The sequence below is a fragment of the Marmota monax genome, unplaced genomic scaffold, assembly GCF_021218885.2.
Source record: "Marmota monax isolate L192 unplaced genomic scaffold, Marmota_monax_Labrador192_F-V1.1 WCK01_AAM20220418_F8-fsc00004, whole genome shotgun sequence".
NCBI lineage: Eukaryota > Metazoa > Chordata > Mammalia > Rodentia > Sciuridae > Marmota > Marmota monax.
The window spans coordinates 11,817,019-11,840,763 of NW_026692881.1; the positions used below are offsets into that span (position 1 = coordinate 11,817,019).

At 37.7% G+C, this 23,745-nt stretch overlaps 1 pseudogene; it reads right to left on the bottom strand.

The window, feature by feature from the left end:
• Positions 1 to 8,904: 8,904 nt before the first annotated feature.
• The window catches only part of LOC124096547 (cytochrome P450 2C18-like), a 56,850-nt pseudogene continuing 42,009 nt past the window's right edge, over positions 8,905 to 23,745 (bottom strand).

Genomic DNA, 23,745 nt, shown 5'->3' on the forward strand with positions numbered 1-23,745 from the left:
GCTCCCCCTATGGAGATAGCTGAGTGGCCCTCAAACCCCGTAGTTGATAGATGGGATCCTGAGACAGGACCTCAAAGATTAGCATGCCCTGTACTTGAGCAGGCAGGAGGGCAGCGAATTCACCGTGCTTTAGATTTCAAAACAGTGAAGCAGTTAAAGGAGGCTGTAACAACCTATGGTCCTCAAGCACCGTTCACTGTAAGCATGGTCGAATCCATTACCAACTTGGACATGACGCCAGCAGATTGGGCTAGTATGTGTAAATCTGTGCTAAATGGAGGACAATATTTGTTATGGAAGGTTGCCAATGAGGAATTTTGCAGGGAGACAGCTAGACGAAATGCAGCAGCCGGTTACCCTCAAAGAAATCTAGATATGTTGTTAGGAAAAGGACCTTATGAGGGTCAACGGCAACAAATTGAATATGATCCTGGCGTATACGCACAAATTGCTGTAGATGCGGTTAGGGCATGGAAAACTTTACAGGGGCATGGAGGTTTACAAGGTCAATTATCTAAGGTAATACAAGGAACTAATGAACCTTACGCTGAATTTGTAGATAGGCTTATTCAAGCAGTTTCCAGAATTTTTGGGGATACAGAACAGGCAATGCCATTTATAAAACAACTGGCTTATGACCAAGCAAATCGTTGTTGCAGAGAGGTCATTAGACCATGGAGACATGAAGATTTAAACACATATATTAAATTATGTAGAGACATTAATGAACAAGGGCAAGTCTTAGCAGCAGTACAACAGGCTTTAGATGCCAGGCCAAAAACATGCTATAATTGTGATCAAACAGGACATTTTAAAAGGAGTTGCCCCATAGGAGGAGGGTTTAACAAAGCTAGATATCAAACGAATAGAATACCGGGTATTTGCCCACGATGCCGTAGAGGGAAACATTGGGCTAATGAATGCCGTTCTCAAACCACCATAGAGGGTATTCCATTATCAAAAAACAGACAAGGACCAAGTGTTTACCCACGATATTGTGGAGAAAGGCATCGAGCTCCATTGCCAAAAAACGGACAGGGGGGCCCAATGCTCCAGGGCCCACGACCACAAATGTACGGGGCACTGGAGGAACCCAGAAACACCATGGAGGAACCCAGCAACACCATCAGGGTAGTGCCCAGGAGACATTATCCATCAGATCTCTCATCAGACGAACCAGAGGAAGCGCAGGGTTGGACATCTGCACCTCCGCCAGAGCAGTACTAACTCCAGAGATGGGAGTTCAAATCATTCCCACAGGAGTAAAAGGACCTCTTCCCCAAGGAACAGTAGGCTTATTGTTAGGACGCAGTTCTTCTACGCTAAAAGGACTTATGATAAGTCCCGGGGTAATTGATCCCGATTATGAAGGTGAAATAAAAATTATAGCTAGCTCTCCAAAGGGTATATCAGTAATTTCACCAGGAGATAGAATAGCACAGTTATTAATAATACCCAGCCTACATGATAAATTTTCCAGTAGTACTATAGAAAGAGGTTCCAGGGGATTAGGCTCCACAGGTGTAGATTGGGCTATGCTGTCTTTAAATTTAGATTCTCGTCCCATGCTAAAACTAAATATTCAAGGACATGAATTTAATGGACTACTGGATACAGGTGCAGACCTTAGCATCATATCTCATCAAGAATGGCCAAAACATTGGCCGTTACAACAAGCCACTCAAACGCTTCGAGGCCTAGGAGTGGCGACTAATCCCCATAGAAGTGCAATGGTATTAGATTGGAAGGATCCTGAAGGATGTGAAGGAACTATACAGCCATATGTATTGGATCATCTTCCTATAAATTTATGGGGACGAGATGTCCTAGATCAATTAGGTTTGACATTAACAAATAACATCAATCCAAATGCGCCCACTATTAGGGCTAGACAAGGTTTCAGGAAAGAAAAAAGATTAGGAGAACAAGGCATAGCAGCACCAATTCAAATAGATCAGGGAATAAATAGACATGGACTGGGTTTTCAGAAGGGGTCACTGAGGCAATAAAAATTACTTGGAAATCAGATAGACCAGTATGGGTTCCTCAGTGGCCCCTGACTAAAGAAAAGATACAAGCAGCCCATGACCTGGTCAAACAACAATTAGCGGAGGGACATATACAACCTTCCATATCTCCTTACAATACTCCCATTTTTGTCATTAAAAAGAAATCTGGTAAATGGAGATTATTGCAAGATTTAAGAGCCATTAATAATGAGATGGTTATTATGGGACCTGATCAATCAGGGATTCCTCAATTGTCTGCTTTGCCAAAAACCTGGTACGTTTTAGCTATAGATATTAAAGATTGTTTTTTTTCAATTCCAATTCATCCTGAGGATAGTCCACATTTTGCATTTACTATCCCTGCACTGAATCATGAAGGTCCTGATCAGAGATATGAATGGAAAGTACTCCCTCAAGGGATGGCTAACAGCCCAACTATGTGACAAATTTATGTTAACAAAGCAATCCAGCCACTTAGAAATCAAAATCCGAAACTACAAATATTTCACTATATGGATGATGTATTGTTAGCACACAAAGATAAAAACACATTGCTAGAATGTTATGCCACACTTACAAATTTATTAAAAAATTATAATCTAGAGATAGCAATAGATAAAGTACAATTAAATTTTCCAATTAATTATTTAGGAGTTCTATTATCCTCAACCATGGTCCGTCCACCAAAAATTCAAATACGAGTAGATCAACTCAAATCACTTAACGACTTTCAAAAGTTATTAGGAGACATAAATTGGATAAGGCCTTATCTAGGCATACCAACAGGAGAGTTGGGACCTTTATTTGATATCCTAAAAGGTCCATCAGATCCAAATTCACCCCGCATGTTAACGCCTGAAGCAAGAAAGGCATTAAAAATTATTGAAACATATATGGAAAATATGCATTTGGATAGAATTGATATAACTTTGCCTTTATTATTTATTGTAATACCAACAAAAAATATTCCTACAGGAGTATTTTGGCAAGAAGGTCCATTATTGTGGATACATTTATCTTATTCTCCTAACACTATTAATACTAGGTATCCTGAGGCTGTAGGACAATTAATACTCAAAGGAATAAAAGCAGCAAAGGGAGTGTTTGGAATTTCTCCCAATAAAATTATTACTCCATATACTATGGATCAAATTGATGAGTTAGCTAATGAGTTAAATACTTGGGCAATAATCATGTGTAAATCTAATGTTTCATTTGATAATCACTTACCATCTAATCCTTTGTTGTCTTTCTGGTCTTCGCATCCTGTAGTTTTTCCAAAAATGACAAGAAAAACCCCTATCATGAATGCTCCAAATGTATTCACTGATGGGTCAAATAATGGTACAGCAGCAGTAGTTACCCCTGATCAAACTTTTACATTTTTAGTACCCAAACAATCAGCTCAAAAGGTAGAGCTTAATGCAGTTTTACAAGCTTTTGTGATGTTTAAAGATTCTGTATTTAATTTATTCTCTGATAGTCAGTATGTAGTTAATGCTATAGTATCCCTTGAAGATGCTGGCAGGATTTCCCCTTCCTCTACTGTTTTCTCTTTGTTTTCTGCTATACAAAGTCTAATCTGGGACAGAAAAGATCCATTCTTTATAGGACATATCAGAGCACATACAGGATTGCCTGGAGCCCTTAGTTTGGGCAACGATTTAGCAGATAAAACTACACATGACATACATATTTTCTCTACACTAGAAGAAGCTACACATTTTCATAAAAGGTTCCATGTCAATGCTAATACTTTACAAAAGCGTTTTAAAATAACTAAGGAACAAGCTAGACAAATAATAAAACAATGTCAAAATTGTGTGACCTTTTTACCACAAGTTAATCTTGGAGTCAATCCTAGAGGACTGATACCTAACCATATTTGGCAGATGGACGTCACACACTTGCCACAATTTGGAAAATTAAAATATTTGCATGTTACAGTTGATACTTCTTCCGGATTTTTGATGGGCTCCCTTCATTCCGGAGAAAAAACTAAAGATGTTATAGCTCATTGCTTACAAAATTTTGCCACTGTGGGCGTTCCAAAACAGTTAAAAACAGATAATGGTCCTGGTTATATTTCTACCTCTTTTAAACAATTTTGCTCATCATTTGGCATTACTCATATAACAGGAATTCCATACAATCCACAGGGACAAGGCATAGTTGAAAGAGCTTATCAAACTATTAAAATGTACTTACTAAAGCAAAAAGAGGGAATTGGAAAGGGGTATATGTCACCCAAAGATAAACTTAAAATAACCCTTTTTACTCTAAACTTTTTAAATTTGGATTCCTCAGGGCTTAGTGCTGCGGAAAGGCATATGTGTCCAAAAAATGTACATAAGCCTAAGGTACTTTGGAAGGATATTCTAACAGGACAATGGAAAGGTCCTGACCCAGTGATTGTCTGGAGTCGGGGTTCTGTTTGTGTTTTTCCACAGGGAGAACAGCAGCCGATTTGGATTCCAGAGAGATTAACTAAAACAATTTCTACAGGCCAAAAGGAAGATGATTTGACTCAAATCCATAACAGCTGATATCCAGAACTCCAGTTTGGCTATTCTTACATCTGCGACAGTGATTAACCAGGATGCTTTTTTCAATATTTATTTTATTATTTGCCTTTTCCCACATCATAAAGTTCTATTTTATTTTTGAGCTCATACAGACCTAGGTTAATGTTTTTCTGATCAGTTTTATTTTTTGACTGTGGAGTTTTTAAGCATTGCAATGGAGATTTCACCTAGGTAAAGCTACAAGGCCTTTACTATTGTCTTATGTGTTGTATGTTATGTGTGCACACTTCTGTTTTGTGTTGTATGTCTGTATGTGCGTATGTCCATATATCGTATATGAGGAGCGCTCATGAATAAATGGATCCGAATTTTTTTATTCACGTGATTTTAATGGTTTAATTTAGATTGGGTAAACAGCTGTTGAAAATTGTTTTAATATGTGAACAAATAAGGAGGTTAACAGATCTGTTTGTTTACTTTCACCTTTCCTTCTCATTATATTTAATAATTCTGTTCAGGATAATGTAAATTGTTCAAAAAATTGTTTTCTTAGTACCTGTTGGAATGTTACATAATTTTTTTTCTTAGCATCATTGCCAGAATTCCTATCTTCATCCCAGTGCCGGTGAAGACAAAGATAAAACCAAACTACAGCTTCTTCGATAGTTATCACAACAAACTGTAAAAACTGATGCATCAATGAATAATAACTCAACAAGTAATGCTCAATTAAGGAGTTGATTTACTTTGGGAGGAAATGGACATATTGACAGATTCCTCTGCTTTGAATTGCTTGCAGACCTTGCCTGGACTATGTATCACTTGTATGCATTGTGAACTATCTGTTGGTACAGCGAATTGTGGTAGTGCTGGAGTATTTTTGCTGATGGTGTCACCGGTGGTACAATTTTTCAAAGGAGCCCTCAATTGGCTTAGTGTCATGGCATTTTGCATCCTCCTCCCTTCTACTAGTGATGGTCTAAAATTTGGGGGCCAACAGAGGTGAGGCAAAGAACCTCACCCCCCCACTGGTGCAAAGGCCTATCCACAAGTATGGCTGTATGCTGGACCGGTAGTCAGTGATGGGTATGATCCAATAATTGCAGTGGTACCAACCTAAGACAGGAGGCTGACGCCTAGAGGTCAGTTCATCCGATGACGGGTAAGGACCATATGTTGAATTGGACTGCCTAACAGGCACGGTTCCTAAGCCACATTGCTTGTTGTTTAATTAAACAAAAAGGGGGAGATGCTGAGAGCCACGGCCGAGTCTGTATGGCCCCTGGCATTTTGCCAACAGTATTGATTGACAGGCAAGGCATTACTATCTGCCTCTGCCGCAACTTTTGAGTTCTCGCACTATTTTGTTGTTCTCATGGGGATTTCCGGGGATTCCCCGAGAGTTCCCATTGGTTGGGGAAGTGCAGGAGGAGGGATTTCCGGGAGAGATATTTCCAGCTGGGGGTTCCTGGACAAGCCTCCTGGCGCGTTCGGGAGGATTCCCCGGGAGCTGTGTGAAGTGTTTTCCTGCAGTTTAAAAATAAAGTTTGTTCCTGCTTCAGTGGCTCCTGATTTGTGCCCAGCCAGACTGCGGCAATATATTGCTTGTATCCATGTTGAAGTGTTTCCCCTATGTTTTCTTCTAGTTAATTTAGGGTTTCAGGTCTGGCAGTAAGGTTTCTGAGCCATTTTGAATTGAATTTTCTACAGGTGAGAGATAAGGGTCAAGCTGCATCTTCTGCATGCTACATTTATTGAAAAGGCTCTCCTTTCTCAACCATAAGTTTGGATAACTTTGTTGAGAATCAGTCAATTGTAGTTGTATGGGTTTTTGTCCCTCTCTCCCCCCAGGGATCTCCATTCTCTTCCATAGTACTGTTTGATTTCTTTTTTAAAGAAAAGACATTAATTATTTTTTATAAATTTTATGATAAGTACATACATTTGGTTATTATTAGTGCCATAATATTCATACATCATAATATTAATATTACAAAACTATAATATTATTTTTTAAATTTATGTGTTTATTCTAATTAGGTATATATGAGGGCAGAATGCATTTTGATTTATTGTACACACATGGCACAGGGTTTTTCATTTCTTTGGTTGTACATGATGCATTATCATGCCTTATGTGCAGTCACACATGTACTTAGGGTAATTATGTCCATCTCATTCCACAATCTTCCCTGCTCCCATGCCCCCTCCCATCCCCTTCCTCCTCTTTACCCAATCAAAGTTCTTCCATTTCTCCCATGCTCCCCGCCCCCCATTATGGATCAGCATCTACTTATCAGAGAGAATTTTCAGCCTTTGGTTTTTTTGAGGTTGGCTTGCTTCACTTAACATGAGATTCTCCAACTCCATCCATTTACCTGCAAATGCCAAAATTTTATTCTCTTTTATTGCTGAGTAATATTCCATTGTGTATATATACCACAATTTCTTTATCCATTCATCTATTGAAAGGCATCTAGGTTGGTTCCACTGTTTAGCTATTGTGAATTGAGCTGTTATAAACATTGATGTGGCTATGTCACTATGCTGATTTTAAGTCCTTTAGGTATAGACTGAGGAGTGGGATAGCTGGATCAAATGGTGGTTCCATTCCAAGTTTTCTAAAGAAATACTGCTTTCCAGAGTGGTTGCATCAGTTTTCCACCAGCAATGTATATAAGTCTACCTTTTTTCTCACATCCTCACCAATACTTATTATTGCTTGTAATATTCATAATTGCCATTCTGACTGGAGTGAGATGAAATCTTAAGAGTAATTTTTATTTACATTTCTGTGTACCATTTGCATTGGGTTCTGTTAATATTTGATTGTTTTAATACTAGTGCCATGCTGTGTAAGGGTTTGTATTTTGGATTGGAGTCTCTAATGGATTCATGGCTTGGCATGCTTGGTGGCTGGGATAGTTTCTGTACAAAAATACATGATGCCTAGCTGTTGAGGTAGTTTCTGTGCAAAGAGACAGGACACTTACCTTCTATACCAATGCCCTCCATGAGGAAGCTCTGTACTAGAGTCATCAGCCTTTACTTTGATCTGAGGCACATAGCTTCTGGGAATTTAAAAAAAAATACTTATTGCTAAATAACTACAATGTTTTGCCAAGTTCCTCTGTGCCTGGACCTGCCTGCCTAACACTATCTTCAAACAATGGATTTTCTTGAGAATTACACAAAGCTCCTAATATTTCATATTGTAAATGTAGAATGTAACTGTGGAATAAGTAACCCTAGTGATACAATGAACGATAATGTAGTTATAGCACTAATGCTCTAATGTAACCTATTGATCTAAATAAATGCATCTGCTTAGAGGAGCAGCCATTTCTGCCTCTACATGTTGTATCTATCTCCCTTTGTGATTCTTTAGAATGTTCTTTGCTTACTGTGGTCAATAATATGGCTGGAAATCAGGAATTGTTCTGCCTCCAGCTTTGCTCTATAGCTCAAGATTGTCTTCACTATTCAGATTCCCTTGTGCTTCCACATAAATTTTAGGATGGTTTTTTCCTAGTTCTGTGTTCTTATGACTTTGGTATTATCATGGAAATTGAATTGAATCTGCAAATTTATGTGAATGATATGATACGTTTAAAATTTTTAACCCTCCATTTTCTGAAAATGGGACATTTTTCCATTTTTTTGGTGTCTTCTTCAATTTCACTCACCAGTGTTTTTTAAATTTTCATTGTAGTCTACCACTTCCTCAGTTAACTTTTTTTTTAACCAAGTAAATTTTAATTAAATCTATAGTTGTGAATTTGGATATTTTTTTCTATAAATGAAATTCATTGATCACCTAATGGGAATTTCATTTTTATAGATTCCCACAAAAAAAGAAAACTTGTCCTACTTTAATTTCTTTACCTATAAAATAACAAGTTTGATTAAAGTCATAGCTAGCATTCAAATTTACTAATATATTTGGTGATATTGGTGATTATTCAGAGAAATATTCCAGAAGTTCACAAGGGGGCAACATTGCCAAATAGATTAAATTTTGAGGCATTTGAAGATGCTGGGTTGTATTTCTTAAGGTGGGAATAATTTCCCTCCATGTCTCTCTCTTTCTTTCTCTCTCTCTTTAATAAAGAAATAAAGATTAGATTTATGAAGTTAACCTCTGACTTACTCAATTAATTTTAAAATAAAAATTTCTCACTTTTATTTTGATAAAAACATGTCGTTGTTATATATGTTTGGTTTTATTTCTCATAAACATGAATATAAGCATAAAATGTACTGCTTATATTCATTTGTTCCACAAATACACAAATTTCTACATAGTTACTTTCTATTTAGTGTATGTATATATATATATATATATATATATATATATATATATATATATATTTAAATTGGTGGCTGAGATAGTTTCTGTACAAAAGTACATGATGCCTAGCCATTGGTAAAGTTTCTGTGCAAAGACACAGGACACCTACCTTCTGTACCAGTGCCCTCCATGAGGAAGCATATTTATACATATTATTAATGAATATTTATTTTAATGAATATTTCTAACTTGTATTCTTTCCTACATCATTCCTAATTACCTACAAATCATAAAACTTAACACCAAAACAATGTATGAAACAATCAATAAATGGAAAAGGAACTAAATGGACACAATTTGAAGGAAGAAATATGGATGGCTAACAAATACGTGAAAAAGCATTCAATATCTCTAGAACTGAGAGAAAGGCAAATTAAAACTATACTGAGATTCCATCTCACTGCCACCAGAATGGCAAATGTCAAGAATAGAATATTTATTAACAATAAATGTTGGTGAGGACATGGGGGCAAATTTCACTCATACAGTGTTAGTGAAACTGCAAATTGGTGCAATATTCTGGAAAGAAGTATGGAGATGGAACCACCATTTGACCCAGTTACCCACCTTCTCAACGGATTTGGAATCAGCATACCACATTGATGTAGCCACATCAATGATTATAGCAGCAGAATTCACAATAACTAATCTTTTAAACCAAACTCAGTGCCCTTCCACAGATGACTGGATAAAGAAAATGGGGCATATATACACTGCATCATATTACTGAGCCATAAAAAAGAATGACGTGTGGCATTTTCTATTACATGGATGAGTCTGGAGACTATCAGGCTAAGTGAAATAAGTCAGTCCCACAAAGCCAAATGTTAAGTCTTTTCTCTGATATGCAGAACGAATCCAAATTAAGGTGGGGCAGATGAAAAGAAAATAGAAGAAAGGTCAGTGGAGTAGACAAAGGGAAATGACTGAAAGGAAAAAAGGAAGGGATCGGGCGGGGGGTGGGGAAGATAATGGAATGAATCTGTCCTAAAATTCCTATGTACACATATAAATATACCACAGTGAATCTCACCATCATGTACATACACAATACAGTAATCTAAAAAAAACAAAAACCAACTATAAGTAAATAACAGAAAGTACAGAATAGGAGAGGGAGGGGAACAGTGGTGGAAAGAAGGGAGGAGGAGGACAAGTAATGGGGACTGAATTAGAATATATTATATTCCATGATTTTATAATTATGTCAAAATAAATACTATTGTCACGTATAACTAAAAAGAACTAATAGAAAATTAATACTAGACACATGCACAAAAACACACACAAAACAAATATTTTTATTTAGGTTGTTGAAAAGGGAGAATAGGAGCATAGATGCTGTAAGAAAACTGAATTGGCTAGAGATTTTTGATGCTTGTTTTTTATAGCTGTGACAAAAAGGCCTAAAAAGAATAATTTACAGAAAGAAGTTCTCCAGAAACTCAAAATTTTAGGTCTCCATCCATAGATGACTAGATTCATTCTTTGGGGCCTGAGGTGTGCACAACATAATAGCAGAAGGGTGTTGGGCAAGGAAGCAGCTCATGACATTGGACCAGGAAGCAGAGAGACTTCACTCACCATGGACAAAATCTATACACAAAAGACACACCCCCAGTGACCAACCTCTCCAACAACCTACCTGTCTAGAGTTACCACCAAGTTAATCCCTATCTGTGAATCAATGCATTGATTAGGTTAAAGCTCTATCATTTCACCTCTAAACACTATTGCATTTTCTCATGCATGAACTCTTGGGGAAAAACTCGCATTTAAACCATGACAATGCTTCAGATGGCATCAATCTGACAAGGTAGTAGGGTTAGGTTAACAAAATGACTGCATTTCATTCATTACCCTATGCTTAGCTGGAAGGTTCTGCATTCTTCATTAAAGTCAGTTGACTCGTAACTACTCTTGTGCACAGTTACTTTATCCATAGAATGCCCAATTGAATTTAATGGTATTTTCAAAACTTCCTTCTATAGTAATTACTCTATGAGGCTTTGTATAAGAAAAAGCAGAGAACAGCATTGTGCTCTTTCTTTTTCAATTTTTAAAAATATTTTTAATTCTTTTTAGTTATACATAACAATAGAATTCACTTTGTCATAATTAGAAAAGCATGGAACATAATATGTTCTAATTCAGTTTCACCACTTTCCCTTTCCCTCCCCTCTTCTTACTCCCTGTTCTCTTTCCTCGACTGAGCATAATTCACAATTACCAAGCATTGTACTCTTTCTCTAGTTACCCAAATTCCCTTAGACTCTGTTCTCATCCACAAAGCATCAATCACGATAATTCATACCAATCTGTATTTCCAGATTATAGGTAGGAAAAAATTATTTTGAAAAAGGAGAGAACTCATATGAACTTATTTTTTCTCTAAAGATAATGTATGAGGCTTCTGCCTCTGATTCCGCTGCTGCCAGCCTGAGATCGCCTGGAGGTCTTCTTTCTGGGTGATGCTGTGACAGAAGAAACTGCTGCCCTGGATGCAACTGAAGCCAACACTGCTGCTGACCCCCAGAGATCACCTGGTAATGCTGCCCCCACAGCTACAGTTCCTGCTGCCACTGCAGCCACCACTACTGCTGACCCACTGCCTACTGCCAACAACTACTGCCACTACTGCTGCCACCATGGCCTAGAGGACTTCTTCCAAGGAGACTCCAGCTTTGGTTGCACATGGCTGCACCCATTTTGGGACAGCATCCAGGCCTGGGACCTGAGTAACTACAGGTTTACCACCACAGCAGCCTCTCTCTGGGGGCTCCAGCTGGACCTGCAGGTACAGTGTGGGGGTGCCTGTGGGTTTGGAGGAGCCTGGGGTCTTCCTGTTAAGAGTGCTGGTGGCCCTTGTCTTGCTGCTCCATCTCAGGGTTCCTTCTTTGCATGAGTGTATCCCTGGTGATCTCTCTGCAAGTAGGAGCAGCACTGAAATCTTGGGACTGCAGTGTTGCCAAGCCTGAGGTATGTATCTGAATCCCAGCTTGGTGGGACAGAGATTGGGTTCGAGAGGGCTGATCCGGGTTTGGTGATTCTGAGAGATGTCAGAGACATCTGAAAAACTGTTGGAACACTGACAGAGACAGTTTGACTTTCCAGCAAGATTTATTTTATTTTATCTCATTTTTTGATTCACTAATCTCTCTACCATATTTGGAATAGGATGGTTTTTGTGCATCAGTGTGTGGAGGACAATGATATACGAATGGTGTTTTGCATTTTTGTTGTATTCTTAGGTCTTTAATTTTTATCTCTTTGTTCAAGTTCTTTCTCTTGTCTATTTTCTTGAATTTTCTTTCCAACCTTTCTCCAACCAACAGCCAATCTCTGTTGACTCTTCTTCCACTCTTCCTGTGAAGTTTTACTTCTAGCTTCTCTCTTTCTCCCTTACAAATATTGCATACTACACTACTTGTGTTCTCTCATCCACTATTTGAAATTGTAAATCATTTAAAAAAATATTCTGTTTGTACTATAGATACTTATTGAACTCATCATTGTGGTTTAATGCAAGAAAGCAGTAGATGTCTTGGTGTGAGTTATTAGGTTTAAGGCTATCTATTGTGTACACTGGGTTCTGTTTGTTATTGGTCTCACTGGTAAAGGCAAAGTGCTGGAAAACTTCTGGGACAGTATAGGTCTACAGGGTAGAATTTATCCTGCCTTAGATCCATATTTTAGATGGGAAAACACACTAACAACATGAAAAAAAGACGAGGGAATAAAGTATCCTGAATGAACTAAGATACTTCAACAACGGAAGCCACTGATAACACAGTAAAAGAAATGTCCAAGAAGGAGTTCAAATTGTATATAGTTAAACTGATATGTGAATAAAAGGATAGTATAAGGAGTAAAATAAAAGAAAAAATACAGGAAACAAAAGACCACTTCAATAAAGAGTTAGAGATTGTGAAAAAAAAGCAGAAATCCTTGAAATGAAGAAATCAGTAAACTGAATTATAAGTTCAATAGAAAGCATAACCAACAGACTAGACCACTTAGAAGACAGAACCTCAGATAATGAAGACAAAATATATAATCTTGAAAGTAGAGTTGAACATGTGGAGAAGATGGTAAGAAACCATAAACAGAACATCCAAGTATTGTGGGATAATGAAAAAACCAAATTTAAGAGTTATCAAAATAGATGAAGGAGCATAGATAAAAACCAGAGGAATGTACAAATTTTTCAATGATATAATAGCAAAAAATTTCCAAAACCTAAAGAATGGAATGGAAAATCAAATCTAGGAGGCTTACAGAACCCCAAATGTACAAAATTATAGCAGACCCACACCAACACACATTATAATGAGAATGACTAACACATAGAATAAAGATAAAATCTTAAAGGCTGTGAGAGAAAAAAAATCAAATTACATATATGGGGAAACCAATTCAGATCTCAACTGATTTCTTAACCCAAATCCTCAAAGCTAGGAGGTCCTAGAATAATGTATTTTGAGCTCTGAAAGAAAACCAAAGCCAACCAAGAATTTTATATCCTCACCATTGGAATCAGGCCCCATCTTTCTGACTGGATCATCTATCATCTATGCTGACTGCCTGATCTTTGTTACTACCTCACAAAGAAAAACAAACGTAGATAAAAATCTCTAAAACTCAAAGGGACAAGATAAAGGAAAGTGAAAAACATAAAAAATATGGTAAAAATAAGAAACAATTACACACATACACATGCACACATATTCTCTCTCTCTCTCTCTCTCTCTCTCTCTCTCTCTCTCTCTCTCTCTCTCTCTTACACACACACACACACATACACACACACACACACACACACACCAATCATCACAGGGAAAAAAAGGAAAAAATTCTCAATTAAGAATGAAAAAAAAATTTTCCACTCTGGTGGTCAAAACTGTTGACAAGGAAGGATATTTACTGTTTTTGCCTGAATGACCTTTCCATGTCTTAGTGAGGTATGTATCTCTTAGAATGAGTAAGGACTGGCCATTGTTAAACCATTTTAATTAGTTTCAATTAGTTTTAGTATAATCCCCAAATTGGAGTTCTGGATCATATGGTAAGTTATATTTAATCTTTTTTTTTTTTTGGTTGGCTTGTACAAAGACATGAATTTGGCTCAAGGTGAAGACTTAGGAAATTCTTAGTTCTTTCCTGAGTATTATATGGCCTTCTAAAACCCATGAGTATGTCAGACTTCCTTGATGTCTTTTATGAGCAACTCTGTTATGGTTTGGATATGAGGAGTCCCCCAAAAGATTATGTGTGAGAAAATGCAGGAAGGTTTATAAAAAAAAGATTGGGTAAATTAATCACCTTTTGGGATTAACTGGGTGGTAACTGAAGGCAGGTAGGTATGGCTGGAGGAGGTGGGGTACAGGGAGAGACCTCTGGAGTATATTTTTGTATCTAGCAAGTAGATATCTCTCTCTCTGCTTCCTGATCATCATGTGAGCTGCTTCCCTCCACCATACTCTTCCACCTTGAGTTCAGCCTTACCTCAAGCTTCAAGGAATGGATCTGGGTGTCTATGGACTGAGACCTCAGAAACTGTGAGCCTTCAGATAAACTTCTCCTCTCCTAAAGTTGTTCCTGTCAGGTCTTTTAGTCACAGAAGTGAAAATGCTGACAATCTCATTCACCATCTTTTTCTTTTAAGCTTTTTCGTTATCTTATTAATTTCTTCAGCTGTTTTTCATGACTCCAGGCATCCATGATGCTCAAAAATACCTGCACTTTTCTTCCACATATGGCTTTGGTAGTGGGAAAGTTCAAAGTCCAAATACTAAATAGCTCTACATGTGGGATCTTCCAGAGTTTCACAAGATAAATCAAATTATGACAAGGTTCTGGAACAGAGCTTTGAAGTGTTCACATGGTAAAGACTGCTACTGGATAAACCCATCAAAGAGAGATCACACCTTGCTCCACACACACAATCTAACCATTTCCAAACTTCAGTGATACCTTATTATGTGTAGCAGAGACAAAAAAAAAAACTCTAAACCAATCAATGACTAGAAAGCAAGAAGGAACGCCCACAGGGAGTATCCCAGATCACAACATGGACATTCATTACTAAAAAAAAAAAAAAAAAAAAAAAAAAAAAAAAAACAGAAAAAATTAACACATAGACTGAGGAAATCAGACCTGAAAAGGTGTCTCAATCTAGATCACTCCCCTATACCTTGAGAATATACACTTTGAAGTGAAGAAGTGCTATCATAGAGGGTGTGCCTGACATAACCTGATGGTACAACACAATTATTGTATCTATAAGAATGGCCCACTCTTTTGAGACTGAAATAGGAAGTGAAATATCCAAGCTTTGACATACTACACACTGTACCAAAATATACTGATCATCACTGAGGAACTAGTGTGAAACTATAGTATAAAGTCTCTTGGAAATATATTGAAATTCCCAGAACATTTTACCAAGAAACAGCTGATCCCTAAAGAAGCCATTGCCTAAGAATGATAGAGAAATTCTTCTTAACAGTTGCATAGAACACAACAGAATAATACAAAAATATGAAAGATCAAGGTAACATGGTGCCTCCTAAGTTCATAATTCACTGTAACTGACTTCAAATATATTACAGTGGCTGAAACAGTAGATAGACAATTTAAAAAAACATGATTACAAAAAATGACCCAGAAACAAAGGAACATATGAAAACAATAGAATTAATCACAAAAGTCAGTACAGGATGTGAATGGGAAATTCAGTAAGGGGGAGACATATTGAAAAGAATCTGAGGAGATATACTGAAAATGAAAGATACACAAAAATTTTTTAAAGTTTATTATAAGTCTCTCTAATAGAATAGACCATGCAGAAGAGTGAATCTCAGAGCTGGAAGAAAAAGGAGCAAGCTTTAAATATTCAAACATGATTAATCATAACACTAGCACATCTTCTCTTTATAGCGCTCCTTTCATGTGGTAGACTTTGTGCAAAACATTTTCTTTTGGTGGAGGAGTGGGGCTTGAGGCATAGTTCAGTGGTGGAGTCTTTAAGTCTGTGTAAGACACTGGTTTCAATACCCCAAATACACAATGTCTTTCACATATTATTGTTTTACTATTTTACATTTACAACAAATTAATATCTATGGGTCATTTACATGTTAGTAGTGTAACAGTGGTCCTCTTTATGCTTTGAATGTAGCCCTTGCTGCTCTGCCACTGCAATTTATTTTTAAAATGGACATGTTTCTTTCTCTTCCTCTCTCCCCGTTCCTCCCTATTCTCCACAACTTCCTAATCTCAGGGAAAACAGGATTACCTTTCTTTCCCATCATAGGCAGAATTATCTGTCCCTGAGTACACAGCCACTGTAAGAACAAAGTAATCCATACTTTGGGGATGGTACCGGAACATGTCAGAAATGATTATCTCCCAAATTAACAAATGAATTAAACTCCAACAGAGAATAAGTGGAATACAGCCTTTGAATCCCCTCTTTAAATGTCCTCTGTTCTTATTGATGGGCAGAATCACAGCCTTTGAGATAGGATTTGTCTTTTGCTAGCAAAGCAATAAACCTTTTTCCTTTTCCTCAAAATGAGAGGAGCTGCTCCTGTGAGTTAAAGGAAGGACTGTGGGACAATAAGAGCAGCTGCCAAAACCCCTTTTGCTTTGGACTCCAACCTTCTCTTTCTGAAAGTTACGGGATACTCCATCATAGTCCATTTTGAGAAAAAAGAAACAAAACTCAGTAAAATCTCAACAACCTTGTTCATGTGGTAAGTCTCTTGGTATGTATGCCAAGACCCTTGATTCCACACATCTGATTCCTCTTAGAGGGAACATCTGATGCATATTTCTGGCGATATATCTGTGGTGCCACTGGTGTAGGAGTCATGATTAGGAGGGACTGGAGAACCTAGGGATATATACTCCCTTTTGATCTGTTCTAGGTTCTCATCTGTTTGTTGGCCTTAGGTTGGGGAATTCCCTCTGGTTGTCTGTTTTGTTTGTATCTGTTATTGCCCCTTTTAAGACCTGGCCAGTATTGCATTGATTCTATAGATGGTCACTCAGGAAAGATCTAAGCTGTTCCCTTTAAAAGTTCCCATCTGTCAGCCACCTTTGTGGGGCTTCTCGTTGGTTGTCTCTGTCTTTCTTTATTTTATAATCTTACAGTTGAAGTTGGTCTGTCAGAAATAAGGTAAGTTGAAGAAAAGTCACCTATAGATACAAGTCTGTCCAAGATAATGGTTTACTGTAATGATCTGGCTTTTAAATAGCTTTCTTGATTACTGTATAATCTGGCAGTTTGTGTTGGACTCTCAAAGGTGATGTAAGTGGAAAAAAATTGAACATGCAGATCTGTCTTTTTTAAAGGTTCCTGTCTGTCAGTCTGGGTTTCAGTGATCCTTTCTTGTCTGTTTTTTGTTTGTTTGTTTTTAACCTGGTCCTTGACCTCTAAGACATGGGCCATGCTCCATTTGATCTTACTGGTAGTCTCTTATGCAGGGACATCTTGGCTTCATGGGCCACCTATAGGTATAAGACTGTCTAAGAGAAAAGGGGGTTACTATAACACAATATGGCCTTGGAATGGCTTTTTCTTGGTTCTTATACAGTTCTTTAACTGAAGTTATTCCATCAGGGGTAAAGTATATGAAAAAGATTCTGTATGTACAGACATTTATGCATTTTCATGATAAGGAGTCTAAAACATCAGGATCTAATCTGAAGGTGCCAAAAGGAATTGCCTATGGGTGCAAGGTAACAGGACACCAGAATTAAGGGTTTAAAAGATTTAAATCTTTAAAAGATTTAAATCTTTTAAACCCAGTGCCAGAACTCACAGCACTCTTTCTCAGCCTGGCTCTAGGCATCTCACAGTGGGTCATCTCACTGCAAATCATCTCATGGTGGGTCAAGGACACCAGCTCTAAACTGAAGGGGAAAATCCCAGAAAATCTGTGTGGGCTATAGAAAAATGGACAAAGAGAAACTGGACTCTGCTCTGCCTTCCATCTCCTTTTGCCCCTGGGTGATGTAGGATACTGGCCACAGAGGATGTGGCAGTAGATTGTAGCATGTTATTTTATAACCCATGGAAAGGAATAGTATTCCCTTTTAATATCTGACAGGACACCCCATTTGGCTAGGAGATATCACCGTGGCAAAGCAAATTCTTGCTCTAATAGTATCCCATCTAACTAAATGCCTGAGGAGACCAAAAGAATCAACAACTACACCTAGAAAAGAAAAAGACAGAAACTAAGGCCACCTTGTGTTTTGTAGGCAGCCTCTGCAAAGGAATCTTCAAGGAAGCCTAAATAAAGGTATTGAAAGGGCCTCCTCCTTTGCATATTAATATTCCTAATATGAAAAAAAGGCCCAAAAGGAGCATGTGGGTACAATTGACAGTGGGGAACTAACTTGAAGTTGATGGCATTGTGATAATGATAATAGATACAGGTCAGGCTCAAAAATATCCTGTGCTCCAACCCCTTGAGTGCAACCTGGGAGAAAAAAAGATTAAGGCCCAGTTTTTCTATATGTTGGGTTGTCCAACCTTTTCCTGGGATAAACTTGGTTGTGTAAATTAAATGCATAGACAATATTCATAAGGTCTGTTTCAGAATATGAATTTTAAGAAAGGGTCTAAAATTAGAAAAGATTTTTAAAAAGTTATAGGTATGGAAATATATTTTAGTACAAAAAATCAGAAAGTAAAGGAAACATTTCTGGATAAGAAAGTATTTTATCTGGTAAAGTAATATTCTTGTGCTAAAATCCGAGATAAAAGAGGACAAAACTAAGGATGTAAAGAAGTTGTGAATGTTGAAGTAAGTCACAGAAGGTTTGTGGGAAGTAAATCTCAAAAAGTTTTGTTTATGATTCAATGAGCTATAATAAACACAATCAGCAAAGGTATGTGAACTAGAGTGTGATGTAATCATAAGCAAGGAGTTCTAGAAATTACCAGAAAGATGGAGAGGAAAGAAGTAAATTCTCCAAAGGAGAGAGAACAACCCTTCCCACATCTTGATTTTGGCTCAGTGAAATGAATTTGAGATTTCTGTCCTCTTAAGTGGAGTGAAAATAAACTTTTTTTCTATTTTAAAGTGATAAATAAAAATTTAAAAGCAAAGATGTTTTCAGAAGAAAAAAAATCATAGAGATTTCACCATTCTTTATAATAAGGAAAGAAAACAGTATGAAATTATAGTTCAGATATGCAGGATATAATGAAGACTGATAAATAATATACACAGGGTTATTTCTAATTTAATCTTTATTAAAAAGGGACTTAAATATATAGGAAAAATATTTATTTTCATTGCATTTTAACTGATACATGAAAATATAAAAATCAGCCCAAATTCAAGATGGTGGACTAGAACAAGGCTACATTTCCAGTTGTACTGTGGGTCAGGATTCAAGCAGCAGGAGTACTCCTTCTCAATGGGTGAATGAGGGTGTTTTAGTTAGCTTTTCCATCACTGTCACCAAAAGACTTGAAAAGAATAATTTAATAGGAGAAAAAAATTTCTCTGGGGGCTCATGGTTTCAAGGTTCTCAGTCCATAAATGGCCAACTCCATTCCTAGGGGCCTACATTGAGGCATAGTATCAAGGAGGAAGAGTGTGGTGGAGGAAATGCTCTCATAAACCCAATCATTACACCTCTAAATCCTCTTGCACTGTCTCACACATGAGTTTTGGGGGTACACCCAATATCTAAATCATAACAGAGGGATTTCACTAAAATTCAATATTGTCTGAGTGTCTTCGAAATTTAGAATCTTAGATGCGTAGAATTTAGAACAAGAAAGAGTACATTGGAGCTAAATCACATTGTACTGCAGTAGCAGGGGGTCTCTATAAAAAGGATGGATAACACAGAGAGAAACACAGTGGACAGAATTGGCATGGTAAATGCTGGAGATCAGAAACGCAGATTAAACTCTGCTGTTCCAGAAGCTACACAGTGAACTGATGTTTGGAAAATTCTCTATATTTCTTAACTGGCCCTGGAAAGCTGAGGCCATACTGTTCCAACAAGTGCCTATATGTGGGCTAGAGTGTACCTAGCAGAGAATGAGTAAAACAAATGCAAGGATCGCACCCAGGTAAATTTAAGTCAAAAAGAAATATGAAGCCAACTCATTTTTCCCTTTGAATCTGGCAGCTCACGTGACCAGTTGAAGAGAGATGGGAAACTGAACAGGAGGGTGTATACACTCAGGGACTAAGCCTGAGAAGTCTGTGTTTGTGGGTAGCAGAGTGTGTGGATTGACTCGTCTGCTGCACAAGTGGAATGCTTGGGAGCACCCTGACATGCAAACTCCCAGCGAAAATCAGCATTTGCCAGGTCTTCAGGACTTGTTGGTCTGATCTCTCCAGAGCAGATACCACCCAACAAGACCCCTGAGGCCTTATTAGACTTAAGCCCCCATTGCTGGATTCCTCCTCATAAAACTCTACAGCAGCTCCCCCCTGGAATGCCTCAATCTTGTCTGCCCAGACAAAACTTCAGTCTACAGTACTTCCCATTCCATCCTACCTTGTACTGGTGAGAAGGGAAGCTGAGAGCTACCTCAACCAGCTTCAGTTTAGGCCACTCCAACTGACAGATCAGTGAGCAACACAAAAAGAGGCAAAGATTAGCAACTTCCAGTCCTTTGACTCTGTCTTCCTCTCCCTCTAGTTTCTCTGGAACCCCAGAACCCATCTTTTATCTTAGGACCAACATTTAATATCCTCTGAGATTTTTCCCTTTGACCATCATCTTGGACCTTCTATGTCTGCATCCAGCTACTCTTTTGTCTTCTTTTGTTCTCTTGTTCTGAATAATGCCCCCCACCCCCACCCCCCAAAAAATGCATGGGAGATGCAATTGTTAATTTTAGATTTGCACTTGACTGGATTAAGTGATACCCAATAGCATAATTTCTGGTTACTTCTGTGAGGGTGTTTTCAAAAGAGCATTTCCCTGCTCATGCTTTTAGATTTGCACCGAGACACACCATTGGTTTTTCTTATTCTCCAGACTGCAGATCACCTAGCATGGGACTTTTCAGTCTCCTCAACCATGTGAGCCAATCCTATAACACATTCCTTGTCATCTATTTATCATGTATCTCTATCAGTTTGATCCTCTATTCCTCTCTCTCTGAAGACCCCTGACTATTATAGAAAATCAATTTCCTGATATTTCCTTATCAATTAGTTAAAAGTTGTCTGAGCTTAGGTTTCTAGATTTTAAATAGTTTCTCTTAGAATCCTCAAGGTAGCTGGGCACAGTGTTGCATGCCTACAATGCCAGTACCTTGGGAGGCTGAAGCAGGAGGATCATGAGTTCAAAGATAGCTTGAGCAACTTCCTGGGACCCTAAACAATTCAGCAAAAACCTTTCTTTAAATAAAATATAAAAAAGGTCTCTAGATGTAGCTTAGTGTTTAAGTACCCCTTGGTTCAATACTTGGTACCAAAAAACAGAAATAAAAATTCTCGAGGTCTATTTCTAGTAAATTTCTTGCGTACTGTGCTGATTTTGAGAAATTACATTCCTTTATGAACCTTGATCCTTGGTACAAAGTTGGCTTTTTTTTATTTGAAATGTAAAAATACCTTCTCTTTCCATTAAATATTAACAAATGATAACTGTATATCAATCAACCTGCCAACAAAGCTATAAAACTAAAATATACTGAGCCCAAAAAGAATTCAAATCAATTTACTAGAAACCTTTATTTTAAAGTCAGATGTTCCTGGGAATCATCTCCTTGTGAGCCTGAACAAGAACTTAACAAAGCCTTGTCTGAATTATCTTGGTCATAGTAGAATATAATAATAACAACATAGACTGTATAATAATGACTTCACACCCCAGAACATCTACATCTTAACACTTGAAACTCATAAATGCATGAATTTGTTAATTTACATGATAAAAGGGAGATTGTAGATGTGATTATGTCAAGGGTCATAACATGGAAAGATTCTACTATATTATGCTGGTGTGTCCAATGTAATCACCAAAGTGTTTCTTTCTTTATTTTGGGGGAGTTGTTTTGATACCAGATGTTGAATCCAAGTGTCCTTAACCACTGAGCCACTTCATCAGCCCTTTTCAGTTATTATTTTGAGACAAGATGCTTAAGGCCTCCCTAAATTGCTAGGCTGGCTGTGAATTTGTAATCATTCCACCTCAGATTCCTGAGGCAATAATCACAGGTGTATGCCACCACACCTGGATTCAGCAAGGTTTGTGTAAAAGAAAAATGAGAGGATATAAGGAGAGAGCAGATGTGATCATGAGGTTGAATTGATGTGACAAAGGACTCAGAAGTCCAGGGATGCTGGCAGCCTCTACAAGATGAAAAAATTAGGAAAATGATCTCCCCTAGAGCCTCCAAAAGGAACCATCCCAGGTGATAGAATCATCTTAGCCCAGGGGAGATGATATTAGATCTTCAAACCCAAAAATAATAAGATAATTAATGTAGCAAAGTGCAAAGGCAGGGTAGGGGAATCAGAAATTGAATGATGGGGAAGGTGGTGGTGAAGGGAAGATTATAGATTTTGGTAAGATACTTAGAGTAGCATTATTGATAAATTGCTGTTCTGTCAGGATATAAGGCTGCCTGTTGTTCCTCCCTTTTGCCAACACCTGATTAATATATCTTTCTTTACTAACCAAGATTGTTAAAAAATGGATACAATGTAGTTTTCATTTGCAGTTTTTTTAATCTACTTCCATATGTTTTGTGGTTGACAAGTAGTAATCATATGTATTTGTGGGGTACATTGTGATATATCTATACATGGTAGGATGATTCAATCAGGATCATTAACATGGTCATTATCTCAAATACCTGTCCTTTATATATGGGCAGGATATTTAATGTCTCCCTTTTTAGGAATTTTCAAGTATGCAACACATTATTGTTCACAATAGGAACCATGTTCTGCACTAGGACCATCACTACTTACTTCTCCTGTCTACCTAAAACTTTGGATCTTTAACTAATAATTGTCATTCCCCATTCACTCACAAGTTCTCACAAGTCACCCCATCCCAAGTTCTGATAACAATTATTTATCACTACTCTAAAAGCATGACTTTTTAATATTCACATAAAAATAAAACCATGTGGATTGATCTTGTTCTGCCTGACTTATTGCACTTCCTATGATTACCCCCCAGGTTTTTGTCATTTTTACAGTGATGCCATAGTAAAATCTTACAACAGTGTTAAAATACAGAATGGCTAATGCAAGCGTTACAGTACATGAATAGGAAGCATGGATTTGTGGAAACTCTCTCTAATGGGGGTTGGATGGTCACTGGATTTCAAAGAAATAGAATGGTGAGAAGCAGGTCAGAGAAGACATGCCTGACAGAGAAGGAGATGGAGCATGCCCCAAAGAGAAGATTCCAGATGATAGCACAGCAGCAGCCAAACAGACTGCTCTTCTTCAGATAGGAATGAAGCAGATTTGGTATGCAGGTGGCACAGAAACAAGTCCATTGAAAACTGGGGTGGTATCAAGATCCTTTGGGTCAACCAGAGATTTCAGAAGAAAGTTCTGTAAAATGGTGGTCAGGAATAAGAACAATTCCATGCGGGCCAGACCTTCTCCTGCACAAATTCGTTTTACTGAAATAACCAAGAGAGAGGGTAAATATTCCTTGAACAGTACATTTATGACTAGCACAGAAAAAATGCAGAGTCGCTATTTGATGAATGATTGGAAGGATGGATGGTTGGATGGATGGTTGGATAGATGGATAGATGTTGGATGGATGGATGGATAGACCAAGAGTCAATATGGAGCTGGTATTCTATCTCAATGACAGAGTGATTGCCTAGCATGTGTGA